At 39.6% G+C, this 26309-nt stretch overlaps 1 non-coding gene across 1 annotated transcript; it reads left to right on the top strand.

Moving 5' to 3' along the window:
* Positions 1 to 5473: 5473 nt before the first annotated feature.
* On the top strand, positions 5474 to 5581 carry LOC112788559 (small nucleolar RNA R71). Its single transcript, XR_003195919.1, has one exon. It is a non-coding gene; the product is annotated as a small nucleolar RNA R71 (small nucleolar RNA).
* The last annotated feature ends 20728 nt before the right edge of the window (positions 5582 to 26309 follow it).

The raw sequence follows: 26309 nt of genomic DNA, 5'->3' as shown, positions 1-26309 counted from the left end.
CAAAGCTCCACACCTTAATCTATGGTGTGTAGAAACTCTACCGTTGAAAATACATAAGTGATAATGGAGTTCATTGGTCTCGGCCCCAGAGGGGAACCAGAGTCCCCAAGACTTCGAATACAATAATAAAGAGTGCTATTTATACTAAACTAGTTACTAGGGTTTACAGAAATGAGTAAATGATGCAGAAATCCACTTCCGGGGCCCACTTGGTGTGTGCTTGGGCTGAGAATTGAGCTTTACACGTGTAGAGGCTTCTCTTGGAGTTGAACACCAGTTTGTAACCGGTTTCTGGCATTTAACTCCACTTTGCAACCTGTTTCTGGCGTTTAACTCTAGTTTTCGTCGTCTAAACTCGGGCAAAGTATGGACTATTATATATTTCTGGAAAGCCCTGGATGTCTACTTTCCAACGCAATTTAGAGTGCACCATTTGGAGTTCTGTAGCTCCAAAAAATTCACTTTGAGTGCAGGGAGGTCAGAATCCAACAGCATCTGCAGTCCTTCTTCAACCTCTGAATCTGATTTTTGCTCAAGTCCCTCAATTTCAGCCAGAAATTACCTGAAATCACAGAAAAACACACAAACTCATAGTAAAGTCCAAAATAGGATAAAAAGAAGAGAATATACTATAAATTCCAAAATATCAATGAAACTTAGTTCCAATCAGATGAGCGGGACTTGTAGCTTTTTGTATCTTGAATAGTTTTGGCATCTCACTTTATCCATTGAAGTTCAGAATGATTGGCATCTATAGGAACTCAGAGTTCAGATAGTGTTATTGATTTTCCTAGTTTAGTATGTTGATTCTTGAACACAGCTACTTTATGAGTCTTGGCCGTGGCCCTAAGCACTTTGTTTTCCGGTATTACCACCGGATATATAAATGCCACAGACACATAACTGGGTGAACCTTTTCAGATTGTGAGTCAGCTTTGCTAAAGTCCCCAATAAGAGGTGTCCAGGGTTCTTAAGCACACTCTTTTTTTGCTTTGGACCTTGAGTTTAACCGCTCAGTCTCAAGTTTTCACTTGACACTTTCACGCAACAAGCACATGGTTAGGGACAGCTTGGTTTAGCCGCTTAGGCCAGGATTTTATTCCTATAGGCCCTCTTATCCACTGATTCTCAAAGCCTTGGATCCTTTTTATTTACCCTTGCCTTTTGGTTTTAAGGGCTATTGGCTTTTTGCTCTTGCCTTTTGGTTTAAAGAGCTTTTGGCTTTTTCTGCTTGCTTTTTTTTTTGCTATTTTTTTCTGCAAGCTTTTATATTCACTGCTTTTTCTTGCTTCAAGAATCATTTTTATGATTTTTCAGATTATCAAATAACGTTTCTCCTTTTCATCATTCTTTCAAGAGCCAACATATTTAACATTCATAAACCACAATATCAAAAGACATATGCACTGTTCAAGCATTCATTCAGAAAACAAAAAGTATTGTCACCAAATCAAAATAATTAAACTAGTTTCAAGGATGAATTCGAAACCCTGTACTTCTTGTTCTTTTGTTTTTAAAACAGTTTTCATTTAAGAGAGGTGATGGATTCATAGGACATTCATAGCTTTAAGACATAGACACTTAAACATAAATGATCATATAGTAAAGACACAAACATAATTAAACATGAAGCATGGAAACCGAAAACAGAAAATAAATAGACAAGGAGATTAAGGAATGAGTCCACCTTAGTGAGGGTGGCGTCTTCCTCTTCTTGAAGAACCAATGGTGCTTTTGAGCTCCTCTATGTCTCTTCCTTGTCTTTGTTGCTCCTCCCTCAGAGCTCTTTGATTTTCTCTAATTTCATGGAGGATGATGGAATGCTCTTGGTGCTCCATCCTTAGTTGTCCCATGTTGGAGCTTAATTCTCCTAGGAAAGTGTTGATTTGCTCCCAATAGTTTTGTGGAGGAAAATGCATCCCCTGAGGCATCTCAGGGATTTCATGGTGGGGAGTTTCCTCATACTCTTGTTGAGGTCCATGATTTCTTGTTTGCTCTATCCTTTTCTTAGTGATGGGCTTGTCCTCTTCAATAAGGATGTCTCCCTCTATATCAATTCCAACCGAATTGCAGAGGTGGCATATGAGGTGAGGAAAGGCTAACCTTGCCCAAGTGGAGGACTTGTCAGCCACCTTGTAAAGTTCTTGAGGTATAATCTCATGAACTTCCACCTCCTCTCTAATCATGATACTATGGATCATGATGGCCCGGTCTATAGTAACTTCAGACCGGTTACTAGTAAAAATGATTGAGCGTTGAATGAACTCTAGCCATCCCCTAGCCACTGGTTTGAGGTCATGCCTTCTTAATTGAACCGGCTTGCCTCTTGAGTCAATTTTCCATTGAGCTCCTTCCTCACATATGTCTATGAGGACTTGGTCCAATCTTTGATCAAAGTTGACCCTTCTTGTGTAGGGGCGTGCGTTCTCTTCCATCATTGGCAAGTTGAACACCAGCCTTACATTTTCCGGACTGAAATCTAAGTATTTCCCCCGAACCATGGTAAGCCAATGCTTTGGATTCGGGTTCACACTTTGATTATGGTTCCTAGTGATCCATGTGTTTGCATAGAACTCTTGAACCATTAGGATCCCGACTTGTTGAATGGGGTTGGTGAGAACTTCCCAACCTCTTCTTCGAATCTCATGTCGGATCTCCGGATACTCATTCTTTTTGAGTTTGAAAGGAACCTCAGGGATCACTTTCTTCTTGGCCACAACTTCATAGAAGTGGTCTTGATGGACCTTTGAGATGAATCTCTCCATCTCCCATGACTCAGAGGTGGAAGCAATTGCCTTCCCTTTCCTCTTTCTAGAGGTTTCTCTGGCCTTAGGTGCCATATATGGTTATGGAAAAACAAAAAGCTATGCTTTTACCACACCAAACTTAAAATGTTTGCTCGTCCCTGAGCAAAAGAAGAAAAAAAAGTAGTAGAAGAAGAAGAAAATGGAGGAGATGGGGGAAGAAGATGTATTCGGCCAAGGAGAAAAAGAGAGGGTTGTGTTGTGTGAAAATGAAGAAGGAGTGAGGGATTTATATAGGAGTGAGGGGGTGTAGAGTTCGGCCATTAGGGTTGGGTTTGGGAGGGAAATTAGTTTGAATTTTGAAGGTAGGTGCGGTTTATGGGGAAGAGAGGACGGATGTGAGTGGTGAAGAGGTGATGGAAAAGAGTGATTGAGGTGATTGGTGAAGGGTATTTGGGGAAGAGAGTTATGAAAAGGTGTGAAGAGGAGAGAAGAAAAAGTGGGGATCCTGTGGGATCCACAGATCCTGAGGGGATCCTGTGGGGTCCACAGATCAAGTGGGGTCAAGGACTTAACATCCCTACTCCAATTAGGCGTGTAAAACGCCCTTGCTGTGCAATCCTGGCATTTAACGCCAGACTGCTGCCTGTTTATGGCGTTAAACGCCCAAATGTAACTTGTTTCTGGTGTTAAATGCCCAAATGTAGCTTGTTTTTGGCGTTTAACACCAGGCAGATGCTTGTTTATGGCGTAAAACGCCAGCTTGGTGCCTGTTTCTGGCGTTAAACGCCAGACAGATGCTTGTTTCTAGCGTTTAAACGCCAGACTGCTCTCTTCCAGGGTGTGCTATTTTCAATGCTGTTTTTCATTCTGTTTTTGATTTTTCAGTAGTTTTTGTGACTTCACATGATCATCAACCTAATAAAACACGAAATAACAAAAAGAAAATAAAATAGATATGATTAAATAACATTGGGTTGCCTCCTAACAAGCGCTTCTTTAATGTCAATAGCTTGACAGTGAGCTCTCATGAAGCCTCACAGATAATCAGAGCAAGGTTGGAACCTCCCAACACCAAACTTAGAGTTTGAATGTGGGGGTTCAACACCAAACTTAGTGTTTGGTTGTGGCCTCCCAACACCAAACTTAGAGTTTGACTGTGGGGGCTTTGGTTGACGCTGTAGTGAGAGAAGCTTTTCATGCTTCCTCTCCATGGTTACAGAAGGAGATCCTTGAGTCTTAAATATAAGGTTGTCCTCATTCAGTTGAAGGACCAATTCTCCTCTGTCCACATCAATCACAGCTCTTGCTGTGGCTAGGAAGGGTCTTCCAAGGATGATGGATTCATCCTCATCCTTCCCAGTGTCTAGGATTATGAAATCAGCAGGGATGTAAAGGCCTTCAACATTTACTAACACGTCCTCTACTTGTCCATAAGCCTGTTTTCTTGAGTTGTCTGCCATCTCTAATGAGATTCTGGCAGCTTGCACCTCAAAGATCCCAAGTTTCTCCATTACAGAGAGTGGCATTAAGTTTATTCCTGACCCCAGGTCACACAGAGCCTTCTCAAAGGTTATGGTGCCTATGGTACAGGGTATTAAGAATTTGCCTGGATCCTGTTTCTTTTGAGGTAATGTCTGCCTATCCAATGCATTTAGTTTATTGGTGAGCAAAGGAGGTTCATCTTCCCAAGTCTCATTACCAAATAATTTGGCATTCAACTTCATGATTGCACCAAGGTATTTAGCAACTTGCTCTTCAGTAATGTCTTCATCCTCTTCAGAGAAAGAATACTCATCAGAGCTCATGAAGGGCAAAAGGAGGTTCAATGGAATCTCTATGGTCTCTAGATGAGCCTCAGATTCCTTTGGTTCCTCAAAGGGATACTCCTTATTGGTCACTGGACGTCCCAGGAGGTCTTCTTCACTAAGATTCACATCCTCCTCTTCCCTTGTAGGTTCGGCCATGATGGTCAAATCAATGGCCTTGCACTCTCTCTTTGGATTCTCTTTTGTATTGCTTGGGAGAGTACTAGGAGGAGTTTCAGTGACTCTTTTACTCAGCTGGCCCACTTGTGCCTCCAAATTTTTAATGGAGGACCTTGTTTCATTCATGAAACTTACAGTGGCCTTAGATAGATCAGAGACTATATTTGTTAAGCTAGATGGATTCTGCTCAGAATTCTCTGTCTGTTGCTGAGTGGATGATGGAAAAGGCTTGCTATTGCTAAACATGTTTCTTCCACCATTATTAAAGCCTTGTTGAGGCTTTTGTTGATCCTTCCATGAAAAATTTGGATGATTTCTCCATGAGGGATTATAGGTGTTTCCATAGGGTTCACCCATGTAATTCACCTCTGCTATTTCAAGGTTCTCAGGATCATAAGCTTATTCTTCAGAAGAGGCCTCTTTAGTACTATTGGATGATTCCTTCAATCCATTCAGACTCTGAGAGATCATATTGACTTGCTGAGTCAATATTTTGTTCTGAGCCAATATGGTATTCAGAGTATCAATTTCAAGAACTCCTTTCCTCTGAGGCGTCCCATTACTCACAGGATTCCTTTCAGAAGTATACATGAACTGGTTATTTGAAACCATGTCAATGAGTTCTTGAGCTTCTGCAGATGTTTTCTGTAGGTGAATGGATCCACCAGCAGAATGGTCCAATGACATCTTTGATAATTCAGACAGACCATCATAGAATATATCCAGGATGGTCCATTCTGAAAGCATGTCAGAAGGACACTTTTTGGTCAGTTCCTTGTATCTCTCCCAAGCTTCATAGAGGGATTCACCTTCCTTTTGTCTGAAGGTTTGAACATCCACTCTAAGCTTACTAAGCTTTTGAGGAGGAAAGAACTTGGCTAAGAAAGCCGTGACCAGCTTATCCCAAGAGTTCAGGCTGTCTTTAGGTTGAGAGTCCAACCATATTCTAGCTCTGTCTCTTATAGCAAATGGGAAAAGCATAAGCCTGTAAACCTCGGGATCAACCCCATTGGTCTTAACAGTATCACAGATCTGCAAGAATTCAGTTAAGAACTGAAAAGGATCTTTTGATGGAAGTCCATAAAACTTGCAATTCTGTTGCATCAGAGAAACTAATTGAGGTTTCAGCTCAAAATTGTTTACTCTAATGGCAGGGATTGAGATTCTTCTTCCATGTAAATTGGAATTTGGTGCAGTAAAGTCACCAAGCATCTTCCTTGCATTGTTATTATTTTCGGCCATGCTTCCTTCTTTTTCGAAAATTTCTATTAGATTTTCTCCAGAGAGTTGTGCTTTAGCTTCCCTTAGCTTCCTCTTCAGAGTCCTTTCAAGTTCAGGATCAGCCTGAACAAGAATGTTCTTATCCTTGTTCCTGCTCATATGAAAAAGAAGAAAACAGAAAAGAAAATTTGGAATCCTCTATGTCATAGTATAGAGATTCCTTTATGTGAGTAGAAGAAGATATGAATAGAAGAAGGAGAATTCAAACACAAGGGTGAGGAGTAGGTTCGAATTCTTGGGTGAAAAAGGGATGTTAGTAGATGAATAAATAAATAGAAGGAGGTGAGGGAGAAGAATTTTCGAAAATTAGATAAAATAAGATAAAAGTATTTTTGTTTTTAAATTAAAAATTAAAATTAAAAATTCAAAAATTAAGCAAGGAAAATTAAATCAAATTAAATTAAATTTAAAACAAATAGTTAATTAAGAAGGAAGTTTTAGAAAAAGGGGAAGGTGATTTTCGAAAATTAGAGAGAGAGAATTAGTTAGGTAGTTTTGAAAAAGATATGATTGAAACAAAAGGATAGGATTAATTGAAAGAGATTTGAAAATTAATTTTGAAAAGATAAGAAGTTAGAAAAGATTTTGAAATTGATTTTTGAAAAAGATATGATTGAAACTTAATTTGAAAAAGATTTAAAAAAAGAAATTTGAAAAGATTTGATTTTTGAAATCAAAGTTGATTACTTGACTAACAAGAAACTAAAAAGATATGATTCTAGAGTTTAAAGATTGAACCTTTCTTATTAGGCAAGTAACAAACTTAAAAATTTTGAATCAATCACATCAATTGTTAACATTAATTTCGAAAATCTGAAATAAAAATAAGAAAAATATTTTGAAAATAATTTTGAAAGTTTCGAAATTTATAAAAGAAAAATGAAAAAGATTTGATTTTTGAAAAAGATTTGAAAAAGATAGAATTTTTAAATTGAAAATTTGATTTGACTCATAAGAAACAACTAAATTTTAAAAAGTTTTGAAAAAGTCAACTCAAATTTTCGAAAATTTATGACAGAATAAGGGAAAGATATTTTTTGATTTTTTTTTTTTGAATTTTAATAAGGAAAGAGAAAAATATCAAAAAGACTCAGGACATAAAAATTTTGGTTCAAAACAAAAGAAACATGCAAGAACACTTTGAATGCAAAGATGAACACCAAGAACACTTTGAAGATCATGATGAACATCAAGTATGTAGTTTTGAAAATTTTCAAGAAAAGAAGAACATGCAAGACACCAAACTTAGAAGTTTTCAAACTTTAGACACTAACAAATTAAAAATGCATATGAAAAACTAAAAAAGACACAAAACAAGAAAATATGAAGATCAAACAAGAAGACTGGCCAAGAACAACTTGAAGATCACGAAGAATGCAATGCATGAAATTTTCGTAAATTGTTTTCAGAAAATTAAAAAGATGCAATTGACACCAGACTTAAAAACTGACACAAGATTCAAGCAAGAAACACAAAAATTATTTTTGATTTTATGATTTTATACTTTTTTTTGGATTTTTCGAAAATTATTTTGGAAAAACGAAAAAGAAGAATTTTTTTTTTGAAAATAAATAAAAGTAAAAAGCTTAAAAATAAAATAAGATTACCTAATCTAAGCAACAAGATGAACCGTCAGTTGTCCAAACTCGAACAATCCCCGGCAACGGCGCCAAAAACTTGGTGCGCAGAAATCGTGATGGTTCCATTCCTTGGTAACGGCGCTAAAAAAACTCAATACGCACGTTCATGATCTTAGTTCTTTGTCACAACTTCGCACAACCAACCAGCAAGTGCACTGGGTCGTCCAAGTAATAAACCTTACGTGAGTAAGGGTCGATCCCACGGAGATTGTCGGCTTGAAGCAAGCTATGCTCACCTTGTAAATCTCAGTCAGGCGAATTCAATTGATTATGGAGATTTAGTAATTAAAAGATAAAAAAATATAAAATAAAGATAGTGATACTTATGTAATTTATTGGTGAGAATTTCAGATAAGCATATAGAGATGCGTTCGTTCCTCCTGAACCTCTGCTTTCCTATTGTCTTCATCCAATCATTCATACTCCTTTCTATGGCAAGCTGTATGTTAGGCATCACCGTTGTCAATGGCTACATCCTGTCCTCTCAGTGAAAATGGTCCAATACGCTGTCACTGCATGGCTAATCATCTGTCGGTTCTCGATCATACTGGAATAGAATCCATTGATCCTTTTGCGTCTGTCACTACGCCCAGCACTCGCGAGTTTAAAGCTCGTCGCAGCCATCCCTTCTCAGATCCTACTCGGAATACCACAGACAAGGTTTAGACTTTCCGGATCTCAAGAATGGCCGTCCATGGATTCTAACTTATACCACGAAGATTCTGATTAAAGAATCTAAGAGATACTCATTCAATCTAAGGTAGAACGGAAGTGGTTGTCAGGCACGCGTTCATAGGTTGGGAATGATGATGACTGTCATGATCATCACATTCATATTGAAGTGCGAATGAATATCTTAGAATCAGAATAAGCTTGAATTGAATAGAAAAACGATAGTACTTTGTATTAATTCATGAGGAACAGCAGAGCTCCACACCTTAATCTATGGTGTGTAGAAACTCTACCGTTGAAAATACACAAGTGATAATGGAGTTCATTGGTCTCGGCCCCAGAGGGGAACCAGAGTCACCAAGACTTTGAATACAATAATAAAAAGTCCTATTTATACTAAACTAGTTACTAGGGTTTACAGAAATGAGTAAATGATGCAGAAATCCACTTCCGGGGCCCACTTGGTGTGTGCTTGGGCTGAGTATTGAGCTTTACATGTGTAGAGGCTTCTCTTGGAGTTAAACGCCAGTTTGTAACCTGTTTTTGACGTTTAACTCCACTTTGCAACCTGTTTCTGGCGTTTAACTCCAGAATGCAGCATGGAACTGGCGTTGAACGCCTGTTTGCCTCATCTAAACTCCGGAAAAGTATGGACTATTATATATTTTTGGAAAGCCCTGGATGTCTACTTTCCAACACAATTGGAAGCGCGCCATTTCGAGTTTTGTAGCTCCAGAAAATTCACTTTGAGTGCAGGGAGGTCAGAATCCAACAGCATCTGCAGTCCTTCTTCAACCTCTGAATCTGATTTTTGCTCAAGTCCCTCAATTTCAGCCAGAAATTACCTGAAATCATAGAAAAACACACAAACTCGTAGTAAAGTCCAGAAATGTGATTTTTATTTAAAAACTAATAAAAATATACTAAAAATTAACTAAATCATACTAAAAACTATGTAAAAATAATGCCAAAAAGCGTATAAATTATCCGCTCATCATGTATCACTTGGGTTTCTAATCTAAGATTAAAACCTTCGTGGTATAGGCTAGATTTATTGGCGGCCATTCTTGAGATCCGGAAAGTCTAAACCTTGTCTGTGGTATTCTGAGTAGGATCTGGGAAGGGATGACTGTGACGAGCTTCAAACTCGCGAGTGTTGGGCGTAGTGACAGACGCAAAAGGATCACTGGATCCTATTCCAACATGATCGAGAATCGACAGATGATTAGCCATGCGGTGACAGCGCATTTAGACCATTTTCACTGAGAGGACGGGATGTAGCCATTGACAACGGTGATGGCCATCATACAGCTTTCCATGGAAAGGAGTATGAATGATTGGATGAAAGCATTTGAAAAGCAGAGGTTCAGAAGGAACAAAAGCAACTCCATACGCTTATCTGAAATTCTCACCAATGAATTACATAAGTATTTCTATCCTATTTTATATTTTATATCATAATTATCAAAATCTCCAAAACCATTTGAATCCGCCTGACTGAGATTTACAAGGTGACCATAGCTTGCTTCAAGCCGACAATCTCCGTGGGATTGACCCTTACTCACATAAGGTTTATTACTTGGACGACCCAGTGCACTTGCTGGTTAGTTGTATCGAAATTGTGAAAAAGAATTTAAGATTGCAAACGTGCGTACTAAGTTTTTGGCGCTGTTGATGGGGAATGAACAATCACGATTTCGTGCACCACTCTTAAAAATCAAGTTATCTAAATGATTGTAAGCCTAGATTAAGTGGGTGATTGGCCACACCAAACTTAGCCTGTTAGCTACTTCTCAGCCCATTTACTCTTCATTAGTAATCATTCATCAAGTTGCAATTCCGGAACAAAAGAATGTAAGGGTATCCTAATTACCAAAGATGATATTTAAACTTCGTATCCTACCACTTGCAATCTAATTCTAAATGGTAATGCAACACAAGTGTGAAACTGAAATTTAAACTATCTAAAGCAATAAAATTTAAACTATTTCTAAAGAAACAATAAATCAAAAGGATAAAGTGTTGGGGTGCCTCCTAACTAGCACTTCTTTATTATCACTAGCTTGACACTCCTCTATCTTTAGTTGAGCTTGTAGCTCACTCTCTGCTCCTCTAAAGAGCCTCCAAGGTAGTGTTTAAGTCTATGGCCATTGACAGTGAAATTTCTCTGAGTCTTGTCCTCCATGAGCTCTACATGACCATAGGGAAACACCTTGAGTAAGGTGAAGGGTCCTGACCATCGAGACTTAAGCTTCCCAGGAAAGAATTTGAGTCTTGAGTTGTACAGCAGCACTTTTTGTCCTTCAGTGAACTCCCTTCTTGCTATCTTTTGATCATGCCACCTTTTTGTGTTTTCTTTGTAGATTTTTGCATTCTCATATGCTTGATTTCTAAATTCCTCCAACTCATTGAGTTGCATTAATCTTCTTTCTCCAGCAGCTTGCTCATCATAGTTTAGCATTTTTAGAGCCCTAAAAGCTCTATGCTCAAGTTCAACTAGTAAGTGACAAGCCTTGCCATATACCAGTTGGTATGGGGACATCCCAATGGGTGTCTTGTAGGCTGTCCTGTAGGCCCACAATGCATCATCCAGCTTCTTAGACCAATCCTTTCTTGAGCTTCCAACAGTTTTTTCAAGAATTCTCTTTAGTTCTCTGTTTGAGATTTCAGCTTGCCCGTTGGTCTGTGGATGGTATGGAGTTGCCACCATGTGCTTGACTCCATATCTGAGAAGGAGTGTTTCAAGTTGTTTATTGCAGAAGTGTGTCCCTACATCAGTGATGAGAGCTCTAGGAACTCCAAATCTGCTGAAAATATTCCTTCTCAAGAAGCTTATCACAACTTTGTTGTCATTTATTGCAGTGGCTATGGCTTCTACCCATCTGGAGATATAATCAACAGCCACCAATATGTAACTGTTTGAGTAGGAGGTTGGGAAGGGTCCCATGAAATCAATTCTCCATACATCAAATAGTTCTAGCTCTAGTATGAATTGTGGCATCTCATTTCTCTTGGTTAGATTACCGGCTCTTTGGCACTCATCACATCTTGACACCAATTCCTTGGCATCCTTAAACATTGTTGGCCAGTAAAATCCAGATTAAAGCACTTTTGCTGTTGTTGTTTCTCCACTGAAGTGGCCACCATATGCGGATCCATGGCACTGCCACAGTACTTCCTGCCCTTCTTTATGGGAGATACATCTTCTCAAGATTCCATCATCACACTTTTTGAACAAATAGGGGTCATCCCAGATGTAGTGTTTGGCATCCTTGATTAGCTTTCTCCTCATGTGTTTGTTGATGTTGGTTGGTAGTTTCCCAATAGCTTTGAAGTTAGATATGTCTGCAAACCAAGGAGCTACTCGGATCATCATCAACTGCTCATCAGGGAAGCTTTCATTTACTGCAACTTGGTGTGTCTCTTCATCTTCTTGTGGAATCCTTGAGAGATGGTTAGCTACTTTGTTCTCTGCTCCGCTCCTATCTTTAATTTCAATGTCAAACTCTTGGAGCAGCAGAATCCATCTTGTTAATCTGGGCTTAGATTCTTGTTTGGTAAGCAAGTATTTGAGTGCTACATAATCAGTGAATACAATTACTTTAGAGCCAATAAGATATGATCTAAACTTATCAAAAGCAAAGACTATGGCTAAAAGTTCTTTCTCCGTGGTGGTATAGTTCCTTTGATTCTCATTAAAGACTTTGCTAGCGTAGTAAATAACATGTACTAGCTTGTCTTTCCTCTGTCCTAGAACAGTACCAACAGCGAAATTAGATGCATCACACATTAATTTAAAGGAAAGATCCCAGCTTGGTGGTGCTATAATAGATGCAGAGGAGACTCTCTTCTTAAGCTCATCAAAGGCTACCATACACTCTTTATCAAAAACAAAGGGAGTATTTGAGACAAGTAGGTTGCTAAGAGGTTTTGCAATCTTTGAAAAGTCTTTGATAAACCTCCTATAGAACCCAGCGTGTCCCAAAAAACTTCTGATTGCCTTGACATTGCACGGTGGAGGTAATTTCTCAATTACTTCCACCTTTGCCTTGTCTACTTCTATACCATTTGTTGAAATCTTGTGACCAAGAACCACCACCTCAGTTACCATAAAATGGCACTTCTTCCAGTTCAAAATCAGGTTGGTTTCTTGGCACCTTTTTAGAACAAGAGAAAGATGGCATAGGCAATCAGAATATGAGTTTCCAAACACAGAAAAGTCGTCCATGATTACTTCTATGAACTGCTCAACCATGTCCAAAAAGATGGAGAGTATACACCTTTGGAATGTTGCAGGTGCATTGTACAATCCAAAGGGCATTCTCTTGTAAGCAAAAACACCATATGGACAAGTAAATGAAGTTTTTTCCTGATCTTTGGGGTCTACAACAATTTGATTGTAGCCTGAATACCCATCCAGGAAGCAATAATATTCATGTCCTACCAATCTTTCAAGCATCTGGTCCATGAAGGGCAGGGGAAAGTGGTCTTTCCAGGTGGCTTCATTAAGTTTCCGGTAGTCAATGCACATATACCATCCGGTCACTGTTCTTGTGGGTATCAATTCGTTCTTTTCATTTGACACAACAGTGATCCCTCCCTTCTTTAGGACTACTTACACCGGGCTTACCCAAGGGCTGTCTGAGATTGGGTAGATTATGCCTGCCTGCCACAATTTCAACACTTCTTTTTGAACCACTTCATTCATGGTTGGGTTCAGCCTCCTTTGTTGTTGCCTTGAAGGTTTGGTATCTTCTTCAAGTAGGATTTTGTGCATACACATTGAAGGACTAATCCCTTTTAAATCTGCAAGTGTCCAGCCTATGGCATCCTTGTATTGTCTCTGCACTTGGATAAGCTCCTCTTCTTGCTCCTCACTCAGACTTGAATTTATGATTACTGGGTGAGTGTTGTTGGCACCCAAATATGCATATTTCAAGCTGGGTGGTAATGTTTTCAATTTTAGTTTTGGTGCCTCTGCTTCTTTGTTATCTGTGGTGGTTGGTATGATTGGATTCTTCATGGTGCCTTGTGGTAGTTCTCTATTTGATGCTTGTTCCAGCTCAATAGTTCCTTCACATTGTTCTTCTTCCAAGACCCCTTGAACTATCTGTTCCATGGTTCTACCATCATGCATTCTCCTATGGATTCTTTGGGGTAACTCATTGCTTTAAAGACGTTGAAGACCATCTTCTCTTCATGCAATCTCAAGACTAGTTCCCCTTTTTGCACATCAATGATGGCTCTAGCAGTAGCTAGGAATGACTTTTCTAGGATGATTGATATATTGGCCTCTTCTTCCATGACCAGCACAACAAAATCAGCTAGGAAAATGAATTCTCCCACTTTTACTAACAAGTCTTCCACTACCCCATGTGAAAACTTAAATGTTCTGTCAGCCAATTGGAGTTCCATTTTTGTTGGCTTGGCTTCTTCAATCTTCATTCTTCTCATCATGATTAAGGACATGAGATTTATGCTAGCTTCCAAGTCACACAAGGCTTTCTCAATAGTGATATCCCCTATGATGCAGGGGATTTGGAAACTCTCTGGGTCCTTCATATTTTAAGGTAGCTTCTTTTGTATGATGGCGCTACATTCCTTAGTTAATACTATGGTCTCCTTTTCCTCCCAGTTCCTTTTTCTTGTTATAAGTTCTTTCAAGAATTTGGCATAGAGTGGCATTTGCTCTAATACCTCAGCAAATGGTATATTGATTTGGAGCTTCTTGAAAATCTCTAGGAACTTAGAGAATTAGACATCCTTTCTATCTTTTCCCAGCCTTTGCGGGTATGGTGCCTTTGGCACATAGGGCTTCAGGACTAGTTTTGGTGAAGATGGAGCAGGGGTCTCTTCTTTATTCTTATTCCCATGCTTGTCTGCAACTTCTTCTTCATGGTTGTCTTTGCTTGGGGTTCCTTCCTCCACAACTTTTCTACTTCTAAGTGTAATGGCCTTGCATTCCCCTCTTGGGTTGGCCATGGTATCACTGGGAAATGTGTGTGTGGGTAGTGGGATTTGCTTGGATAAAATCCCCACTTGTGCTTCCAACTTTGAGATTGCTGCGCCTTGATTTTTCAGGTTTGACTTGTATTCTTCTTGATTGGCGTCTATCCTTCTATCAGTCTGTGCTTGTCTCTCCATAAGGGTGGAGACTGCTCCTGTAAGCTGTGATGACAGTTGTGCTATTTCAGCCTCTATTCTCTCAAAGTTGCTCGTGATTTCACATGGTTGCATAGTTGAAGATGGTATGTCTTGATGGAGGTTGTTGTGTGTTGGTTGGTTGCCATGATATGATGTGTTTTATAAGTTATGGTAAGGTCTATGGTTGTCTGTTTGATGGTTGGGGTTGTGAGTGTTGTGTTGATTTGAGGGGTAAGGTTTGTTGTGGTCCTGGTTATGGCTTTGTTGGTTTCCCCACCCAAAATTTGGGTGGTTCTTCCAACCTGGGTTGTATGTCTTAGAGTTTGGATCATATGATGGTTTGGATGAATTGTTCACATAATTAGCTTGTTCCTAGTCACCTTCAGGTTCTGATGCATTTCCTTCTTGTTGAGGGGTTTGATCTTGTATGGCTGAGACTTGATTAGCCTCTATCTTCTTGGTTAAGGCTCCTATTTGTGCTACAATTGCCTTATTTTGAGCTAACAAAGTGGTGCACGAAATTGTGGTGTCCAGGCTCAAACAATCCCTGGCAACGTGAGCAACTTGGTACGCGCAATCGTGATTACACTTTGATTATGTGGAGTTCATGGCTCTTTCTTTCCCTGGCAATGGTGCCAAGAACATGGTGCCAATACCATGGTTCACAACTTCGATACAACTAACCAGCAAGTGCACTGGGTCGTCCAAGTAATACCTTACGTGAGTAAGGGTCGAATCCCACGGAGATTGTTGGTATGAAGCAAGCTATGGTCACCTTGCAAATCTCAGTCAGGCAGATATAAACTGATAATGGTGTTTTCGAATATTAATTAATAAAATAGGGATAGAGATACTTATGTAAATCATTGGTGAGAATTTCAGATAAGCGAATGGAGATGCTTTTCGTTCCTCTGAACCTCTGCTTTCCTGCTATCTTCATCCAGTCTGTCTTACTCCTTTCCATGGCTGGCTTTATGCAAGGGCATCACCGTTGTCAGTGGCTACATCCCCTCCTCTCAGTGAATAATATGCTCACGCACCCTGTCACGGCACGGCTATTCATCTGTCGGTTCTCGATCATGCTGGAATAGGATTCACCCTCCTTTTGCGTCTGTCACTAACGCCCAACAATCGCGAGTTTGAAGCTCGTCACAGTCATTCAATCATTGAATCCTACTCGGAATACCACAGACAAGGTTTAGACTTTTCGGATTCTCTTGAATGCCGCCATCATTCTAGCTTATGCCACGAAGATTCCGGTTAAGAGATCTAAGAGATATTCATTCTAGCTTATTTCATGTAGAACGGAAGTGTTTGTCAGGCACGTGTTCATAGGGGAGAATGGTGATAAGCGTCACACATAATCATCACCTTCATCACGTTCTTGGGTGCGAATGGATATCTTAGAAGCGAAATAAGATGAATTGAATAGAAAACAGTGGTACTTTGCATTAATCTTTGAGGAACAGCAAAGCTCCACACCTTAATCTATGGAGTGTAGAAACTCTACCGTTGAAAATACATAAGTGAAAGGTCCAAGCATGGCCGAGATGGCCAGCCCCCAAAGTCTAAGAACAATGCATTCAAAGATGATCCTAAGATCCTAAGATGATCAAAAGATGGTTCAAAAGATGCCTAATACAATAGTAAAAGGTCCTATTTATAATAGACTAGCTACTAGGGTTTACATGAGTAAGTAATTGATGCATAAATCCACTTCCTGGGCCCACTTGGTGTGTGTTTGGGCTGAGCTTGAGTGTTGCACGTGTAGAGGTCCTTCTTGGAGTTGAACGCCAGCTTTTGTGCCAGTTTGGGCGTTCAACTCTGGTTTTGGCTCCTTTTCTGGCGCTGGACGCCAGATTTGGGTAGAAAGCTGGCGTTGAACGCCAGTTTACGTCATTTATTCTTGGCCAAAGTATAGACTATTATATATTGCTGGAAAGCTCTGGATGTCTACTTTCCAACTCAATTGAAAGCGCGCCATTTCGAGTTCTGTAGCTCCAGAAAATGCACTTTGAGTGCAGGGAGGTCAGAATCCAACAACATCAGCAGTCCTTCTTCAACCTCTGAATCTGATTTTTGCTCAAGTCCCTCAATTTCAGCCAGAAAATACCTGAAATCACAGAAAAACACACAAACTCATAGTAAAGTCCAGAAATGTGAATTTAACATAAAAACTAATGAAAACATCCCTAAAAGTAACTAGATTCTACTAAAAACATACTAAAAACAATGTCAAAAAGCGTATAAATTATCCGCTCATCACAAAGCATCTACAGAGTTGAGTTCTAGCACCCATTTCTTCCGAGTTCTTTCTGAAGCATAGAAATACTCATTTTTAGCTATAGTCTCGATGATATCTATGGCTTCTTCAATGGTTTTCTTCTTGTTGAGTGAGCCTCCTGAAGAATGATCCACGGCCTTCTTTGATTCATAGGATAGCCCTTCATAGAAGATGTGTAGTTGTACCCATTCATTGAACATTTCTGGTGGGCACCTTCTTGTCAAATCTTTGAATCTCTCCCAGGCCTCATAGAGTGTTTCTTCATCTAGTTGTCTGAAAGTTTGCACCTCAGCTCTTAGCCTGTTGATTCTTTGTGGGGGATAGAATCTGGCAAGGAATTTGTTTACAACATCCTCCCATGTGGTTAGGCTCTCCTTGGAAAATGACTCTAGCCACTTTGCCGCCTTATCTCTGAGTGAGAAAGGGAACAAGAGTAGCTTGTAGTTGTCAGGGTGTACCCCATTGGACTTTACAGTATCACATATCCTCAAGAATGTGTTGAGATATTGATTTGGGTCTTCTTGGGCACTTTCTCCCTATGAACAATTATTCTGGACAAGGATGATGAGTTGAGGTTTCAACTCAAAATTGTTAGCATGGATTGTTGGCTTTAGGATGCTACTGCCACAATTTCCTGGATTTAGGTTGATATAGGACCCTAAGACTCTCCTTTCTTGTCCAACATGATTTCCAGCATCTCCTCCAACATTGTCCTGTACTTCGTCATCCATGGTGGCTTGCAGATCTTCCTCCACTAGTTCCTCTCCAACTATGCCTTTGCCTCTTGCTTCCCTCCTTAGTCTAAGGAAGGTCCTCTCAATTTCACTATCAAAGGGAGATGAAGTATCTCCTCTTCTACCTGTCATACACTTGGTAGATAACCTGCAGAGAACAAGTGAAGTAAGAAAAATCTTGTTGAGATTAGTGGTTAGCTTTGTTGATGCAATTAATCGAACAATTAGAAGAGTGGAAATATGGATGATGGGTAACTAAAATAATCAATGAAAAAGAAATAGAACTCAGAGCAGAGATGAAAGAAAGATAAAAAGTGCTAGAAAAATAAAATAAAATAAAATAAAATAACAAGAAAATTAAATTGCTTAATCTAGCTCTCCAATCAATTTAATCACTGTCAAATTTAAGCCAATCCCCCGCAACGGCGCCATAAAACTTGATGAGTACAATTCACACCCTCATTCAAAAAGTGGTGAATCAGTTCTTTTGGCAAGCGCACCAAAATTATCGTCAAGTAATAACCCACAGTGGAGTGAGATCGTATCCACAGAGATTGACAAATTTGAGCAGTTTTAATCAATTGATGAATTAGTCAAGCGGAACAAATAGATTGTGATTTGCAGAATTATAAATGACAGAAATGTAAATGGCTAGAATGTAAAGGTAATCAATAAAGTGCAGAAATGGAAATGACAGAATGTAAAGTGCAGAATCATAAATGGCTTAATTGTAAATGGGAATGGGGAATTGCAGAATGTAAAAGCAAGTTATAAAGAAAGTGGTAGATAAGAATGGGGAAATTCATTGAGATCAGGAGATGTTATCTCTTTGGATCAATTTCAGCTTATATCCTCTTCAATCATACAACTCATTGACCTCTTGGCAATCATGATTGATTGAGCCCCAATCCCCTGGTGACTCAATCTCTCAGATCTTGATCAATAGCCAATTCCTTGGTTTAATTGTTCATGAAAAGAGATATGCTTGGTCCCTGATTATACCACACGTCATCATAGGTCTAAGTAGAGGGAGGATTATATGTCACCATATCTAAACACCAAAACCCAGATCCTACTCAAGTGTGAGAAGGGATTTCAAGCATGGTTTCATGTTTCCTTTCCCAAGGTTCCCATGAAACCCATTTTGCATTCAATCTCTATTCCAAGATAATTGAACACTAAGCATTAGAAACGAAATTCCTTCTAGCAAATCAAAGAGAAGATGAAGAGAAGAAGAATTTCACTATCATCAATTCATTAAGTACGACAGAGCTCCCTCTCTCAATGAGAGGGAATTTAGCTACTCATAGCTCAAAGAAAAGTACTCTAAAGTAAAGAATATGATGAAGTGTAAAAGTGAATCCAAGACTAATCTCTCTAATTGCTTAACCCCCTCTTTAGTAACACCCCTGGCGTGCCACGCCTTCGAGCTCAAGTGGCACGCCCAGGGTCTTTTAATGCCCATGTAGCATGGCGTGCCACGCCTTCGAGCTGAAGTGGCACGCCCTAGCCTTTTTCCTCTTCTTCTTGCCTCTGGAGACTTGAACTAGCGTGGCACGCCCAGGGTATGGCGTGCCACGCCCTTGTTGTACGCTTGATCAAGCTCTCTGGGAAGTTGAACTGGCGTGGCACGCCCAAGGTCTGGCGTGCCACGCCCTTTGGAGGCAAGTGATCCTTCTGTTTGGTGTGCCACGCCACGAACTCAAGTGGCACGCCCCAACGGCTCTTGCTTTCTGAATGACAATGGCGTGCCACGCCTGGGATTCAAGTGGCACACCTAAGTGAGGAATAGTGGGTGGCATGCCACGCCCTCGACACCAAGTGGCACCCCATGTGTTTGGCCTCCTTCATCCTCTCTGGAAACTTGTACCAGCGTACCACGCCTTGAGGCTGGCGTGCCATGCCCTTGATCTTGCCTTGGTTCCAGCAGCTGGCATGCCACGCCAACACTCAAGTGGCACGCCATAGTGAGATTCTTGGGCTGGTGTGCGACGCCTTCGATACCAAGTGGCACGCCCATCCCTTGTTTTGGCCTCTTTGTGCATTGGCGTGCCACGCCTGGTTGCTCAAGTGGCACGCTAAAGTGAGAATGAGAGCCTGGCGTGCCACGCCTTCGATACCAAGTGGCACGCCCAGACCTATATGGCCTTCAACTCCTTTCTCTGGAATTTTGTACCAACGTGCCACACCATGCTGTTCAAGTGGCACGCCCATACATTTGTAGACTACTCAAGCTTGGCGTGCCACGCCTGGTTTCTCAAGTGGCACGCCCAAGTGACTTCTTGGGGCTGGCGTGCCACGCCTTCGATACTAAATGCCGCACCATAGTGGTGGTTCCTCTTGGAGTGATGAGCTGGCGTGCCACGCCCCTTGGCTAAAGTGGCACGCCCATAGTAGGTGATGGTTTAGGCGTGCCACGCCCAGCCTGGCGTGCCACGCCCCTTTAGTGTCCTCCATTGTTGCTTCTCTGGAACTTTGTACTAGCGTGGCACGCCCAGGGTCTGGCGTGCCACGCCCTTGTGAATGCTTGAAAATTCTCCTCTGGAATTTAGTACTGGTGTGCCACACCCAGCTCCTGGCATGCCATGCCAATGAATTTTTGTGGCGTTTGTTCCAAGTAACACGCCAGTTTCACACGCCCAGCTTCTTTGTTGCTTTTTTTCCCATTTTTGATGTCTTTTTCACCTGAAATTCAGCGTAACTCATCTCAAAGCAATGTACCATAATATTCATCAATTAATGCATGAATTGCAATGATCAATTGAGATTTATGCTCTTTTATGATCCTCTTTATGCAAGAAAGAAGGGTAGATGATGCAAGTCATCAATGTTCAAGGATGAGTTTAAGCACAAGCCACCATGATGAGGAACTCCCCATAAGTACAACTTAAGGACAATAAATAAAAGTGCTAGGTCGGAGACATCCCACCATGGTAACATCTTTCCTTTTTTCCTTTTGTAAATATTGGTAGAATTAGTTTAATTTCATGTTTTGATTGGTTTGTTGAGTTTAGTTGGTAGTGTGGTATGTTAAATAAGGTTTTATGGTGTTTTGGTAGTTGTTTGGAGGTTTGGAATGCTTGGTTTGGTGCCAAAACATGGAAAAATTTTGAAAAATAAAGCACCAACCCACGTGTACGTGTGACCCAAGTTTTTCCATCACCCACGTGCACGCGTCACCCACGCGTACACGTGGATCCAACATTTTCACCTCTATACAGAATCCAGAGAGTTGTTCCTACTTTGTGCCAACTTTGTGCACGAGGCACAAGCCTACCCACGCGTACGCATTACATCACGCGTACGCATCGACTCTCTGAATAACCCATCATGCGTACGCGTCACCCACGCGTACGCGTCGCTCCTATTTCACCACCCCACGCGCACGTGTGATATGACGTATATGCGTGGATCGCTCTATTTCACTACTCTTCTTTTCTTAACTTCTTTCCATTTCTTTCCTTCTCCTCTCTTCTTCTCTTCTCTTACCCATCATCCAACACTACCAATCACCATTTATAACCATTCCTTTTAGATAATTTGTTTTTTAGTTAGTTAAATTTTCATTTAATTTGTTGTTTTTCATTATAAGTGTTAGATTGTTAATCTTGTTTACTATCTCTTGCTGCTGATTATTGATGCGATGTTAGTTTAACATCATTGTTGTTAATTGTTATTATTGGATTCTCTTGTGAGGTTACAATTCATTACTTGGTTTTGAATTTTTCGTGCTTAACCTTTGTGAATACCAAGTACATGTGATATTGCCTTCAAGTTTCTGAATTTTTTTGAATTGCATGATTTGGCCACCATGTGATTTGAACTCTTTTCTTTGATTAGGTAATTTCTTGATGGATGTTATGCATTTATCTTAATGCATTGTGTTTCTTAATCATATGCATCCATATGTTTTTGGCTTGAATGCTTTCATGCCTCTTTATTGCTTGGTTGGTTGTCTTAACCAACGAGTTAAGAGCATCTCAAGCACATTAGGATGAGTGAAGTGCTTGTTCCTTTTCGTGTAACTGTGACATAGTTTTTTATGTTAGTGTGTGTGTTCTAAACCGCGTGCAACTTAGAATGCACACTTACTTTTATCCATGTCACACTTTGGGTCACTCACTCAATTCTAGTGATTATTACCTCATTCCAATAATTTATGCTTCCTTGCTTGTGCATGTACTTTTCTTACTATCCTGCCTTCTATTTTCAGGATGAGTCATTATAAGCAAAAACAAAAGTGAGAAAAAGAACATGCAGCAGCCGGTTGATCTACCAGTTGAAGGTAGCAACTTAGCAAGTCGTCGTACCCCCTTGCTCATCTTTGGATGCACCGAGGACGGTGCAAACCTTTAAGTGTAGGGAGGTCGTCTGACCAGTCGGCATTTTTGGGTGACAAATTTCTAATCCCAACACTTTTGCATTTTATTTCTTAGGTCTTTTAGGATTTTTTGTCGCATTTTCTTGTTTTGCATTCACATAATAAGCTTAGTCAAAATAATAAAATTTTTCAAGAATTTATCTATAGGGCATTGACACTTCAATTGATTTGAGTAAAATTTTTTCATTGAACTTGCTTGAACTACATATTGTGGAACATGATTTTTGAGCTAAGAACACAAGCTTGTGAGATTTGAGCCTAATTGTGTGGTTACATCATATAACCACTTATTTTCCTTCTTGAGTGTATTATTCTCTTTCTATGATTGTAATCTTTGATTTGTTTGATTCTTTATGTCCATTATTTTGTGTATACATGCATTTATATGATTGAGGCCGTTGTTTCATTGAGCTCACTTACCCAGATAGTCTACCTTTTATCTTCCATTGTTAGCCAATTTTGAGCCTACGATAAACCCACTTGTTCTTAATTTAGCACATTACAAGCCTTAAAGCGAAAAATAATAAATGTCCCTTAATTTAGATCTTTGATTAGCTTAGGCTAGTGAGTGTGTATCATTCAAGTGTAGGAAAATTTGGGAGATTGGTTGAGGTAAAAGGATAGTTTTGTATTTTCATTGAAAATCATGGAAATTGGGTACATACTCATGTATTAATTATGTTTAAATCATATGCATTGATTCTTTGGTATATATTCTAGTTTAAAAAAATTAGAAAAATAATTAGAAAAAATATATATATAAGAAAAAAAGGAATAATAGAAAAGAAAAGAGAAAGAAAAGCAATAAAAAGGGGACAAAATGTTCCAAAGTGAAGTCTAATAATAATCAATGCATATGAATTGTGATCAAGAAAAGAATGCATGAGTGTGTGAAAAAGTGAAGAATGGGTAGTTAGGTTAGCTTTGAAATTGTATAGGTTGTTATATAGGTTAGGTGGGAAGTTTAAGTTAATCAAAGATTCAAATTCTAGTCCACTTAACCATATGCATTCTACCTTTACCCTAGCCCCATTACAACCTATGGAAAGTCCTCATGATAATTGTATGCATGCATGAAATAATTGTTGATTGTTAGAAGAAAAACAAACATTGGAAAGCATGATTAGGAGAGAATTGAGTGAATCAACCCCATACACTTGAGTGATTAGAGCGGATACACATCCGGTGAGGGTTTGATTGCTTAATTACATATTTTCACCATGATCATCACTTTTCTAGCAAGTTTGTAAAATCTTTTAATAACTCAATTCAATTGTGGATTTAATTTTATTGCTATTGCTTGAGCCCTTATGCTCATATATGCTTTCTTGGAAATTGAATTATTTTGACTAAATAGTTGCATTCATTTGGATAGTTGCATTTAGTTGGTTTGCATCTAGTTAGTTTGCATTTAATAATTGATGATACCCTTTGTCTCTTTCTTGATTTAGCATGAGGACATGCTTGGTTTAAGTGTGGAGAGATTTGATGCACCACTATTTCGTGGGGCATCTAATGCTGAATTGAGGGGATTTTATCACCTTTTCTCACACTTATTCAATGAAATAACATAGTGATGACAAGTCATCTTATGCTAGTTTCACAAGCATTTTTCATTTGTTTCATTAGGTTTTATGCATTTTCTTGCACAATAAGTTAGTAGTTGGAGTGGAATTTCATGATTATTTTAATTCAATCAAACATCATTTATTTTATACAAAATCATGAGATTTATGCAAGAATTAAGGGATTATCATGAATGAGGCCAATTCTTATGATTTTGGTGAGACTTTGATTGCTTGTTTGGTTGATTTTAGGTGAGAAATGAAGAGAAGGAGAAGCACTACAGGATAATGTTGCGTTCAAAGAAAGAACGCCACGCTCAGTAGCGGCACACACACGTACGGGACGCTTACGTGTCAGGCAACGAAATTTGGAGATCCACGCGTATACGTGCATGACGCGTACGCGTGGTAGTGGTTGGTGCTCGTTTTCAAAGAGAACGCTATGTTCATTTACTCCGTGTTTTCGGGTAGATTGAAATTTGGAGGCAAAGTTCTGCAATCGACGCGCACGCGTGCATGACGCGCACGTGTCGATGGAGCACCTAAGAGGAATCACGCGCACGCGTGGGTGGAGCTAAAGCTTGGAATTTTTATTTTGCTACCTACGTGCACGCGCAGAGGACGCGCACGCGTAGGCAGCGTTCATCAAGCCAACGTAGCGCTCACTAAGTGAACGCCATTGAAGACGCATACGCGTGAAAGGGGCGTGCGAGCATGGTGGGAGCTGAAGACTGATAGTGACGCGCACGCGTACATGACGCGTACGCATCAATGAACAAAAAGGAAAAAGGACGCGCACGCGTCAGAGATGCGTACGCGTGGATGAATGAACACTGCGCTCACTTTGAGAACGCAACGTTCCCCTGGAAGCAGCAACCAAGTGCGATTTTGATCCACTTCTTCACAGGCCAAAAAGCCCACTCCAAAGTACTGGATGACAGAATTGGAAAGTGTATAAATAGAGATTAATTTGATTTCATAGGGGAGCTTGCTTTTAATTTTCATTTGCTAGAATTTTAGAAATAGAGATCAGATCTAAATTTTCCTTTCGGTTTTATTTTTCTTCTTTTGTAACTTCTATTTTCTATTTTGGGTCTGGGAATTGGGATTGAAGAATTCTTCTGAATTTCTTCATCTTGAAATCATCTTTTACTTTTCCTTTTTATAATTCTAAGAATTTGAGATCTAATCTTAGTTTTCCTTCTGTTTTGCTTTCCTCTACAATTTCTTCTTTCCTGCTTTGTTAAGAGAGCAATTGAGATTTTAGTTATCCATTCTGTTTTGATTCTTCTGCACTCTTCCATTTCTGTTCTGGAACTAAAGTTCTAATTGATCTATTTTCTGGATTTCTTCATCTGAGAGTTCTCTGATTTACTGCAGTTACATTTTTCAGTTTTGTTGTGATTTCCAATACCCAAATTCCTTTATTATTCATGCAATTTAAGTTTCCTGGCAATTTAGATTCTGCAATTTAAATCACTTGCACTTTAAGTTTCAGTTATTTACCTTTCTTGCAATTTAGTTTCAGCCCTTTCAATTTCTTGCACTTTAAGTTTCAGCCATTTAAATTTCCAGCAGTTTACTTTTATGCCAATTTACTTTCTGCACTTTAGCTTTTTGCAATCTACTTTCTGTTAATCAAAATTTCACCAAATTTACCAAATATTCGCTTAACTAAATTCATCACCATACTAAAGTTGCTCAATCCATCAATCGCTATGGGATCGACCTCACTTTTGTGAGTTTTACTACTTGATACGACCCGGTACACTTGCCGGTGAGTTTGTGTGGAATCGTTTTTCCCTCATCAAGTTTTTGGTGCATTGCCGGGGATTGATTTAGATTGACAATGATTAATTAGGTGATAATCTAGATTAAGCACTTTTTCTTTGTTTTTGTTAAGCATTTTAACTGTTTGAGATTTTGTTTCAACTAATCTTAACCACACTCTAGGAGCAGAGTGTTTTATTTTAGTTTTCTGGGTTTGTTTGTGTTGTATGCCAGGAAGAAGAAGAGGTGAATCCACCTCCTTCGATTCTGAGCCAGAGAGAACATTTTTTAGAAGAAGAAGAGAAGCAAGAGGGAAAGGAGTTATTGGAGAAGAAGAATCAGAAGAAGAGGATCAAGAGATGGAGGGTAACATCCCAAATCCACCTGAGGATGTGGCCAACAACAATGGCCAGCCTCAGAGAAGTGTTTTAGCCTCCTACACTATCCCCAACCCAAGGAATTGTGGGAGCAGTATCTTAACCCCCAATTTCCATGCTAATAACTTCGAACTCAAGCCTCAATTGATTACCCTGGTTCAAAATAATTGTCAATATGGAGGAAGTGCTGCTGAAGATCCAAACCAACACCTCTCCGTGTTTTTGAGAATTTGTGACACTATCAAAACTAATGGAGTCCACCCTGACATCTATAAACTCCTGTTATTCCCATTTTCACTGAGAGACAAAGCCACACATTGGTTAGAAACCTTCCCTAAAGAAAGCATCACCAACTGGGATGATCTAGTGAGCAAATTTCTAGCCAAATTCTATCCACCGCAAAGAGTCTTTAAGCTAAAAACTGATGTGCAAACCTTCAGACAGTTAGAAGGAGAATCATTGTATAAAGCCTGTGAGAGGTATAAAGCTTTGATCAGAAGGTGTCCAGAAGGAATGTTCAGTGAATGGGTGGAGTTGTAAAATTTCTATGAAGGCTTATCCTTGCCTTTGAGGAAAGCTTTGGATTATTCATCAGGAGGATCTTTGCAAATGATGAAAACTGCTCAAGAGGCACATGATCTTATAGACATGGTGGCCAACAATGAGTACTTCTACTCCTCTGAAAGGCAAGAAGCTCCAAAGAAAGGTGTATTTGAACTTGAGGGAGTT

The sequence above is a fragment of the Arachis hypogaea genome, chromosome 20 (assembly GCF_003086295.3).
Source record: "Arachis hypogaea cultivar Tifrunner chromosome 20, arahy.Tifrunner.gnm2.J5K5, whole genome shotgun sequence".
NCBI classification, from domain to species: domain Eukaryota; kingdom Viridiplantae; phylum Streptophyta; class Magnoliopsida; order Fabales; family Fabaceae; genus Arachis; species Arachis hypogaea.
The sequence above is the reverse complement of the archived record's forward strand: the minus strand, read 5'-3'. Positions and strand labels throughout refer to the sequence as shown.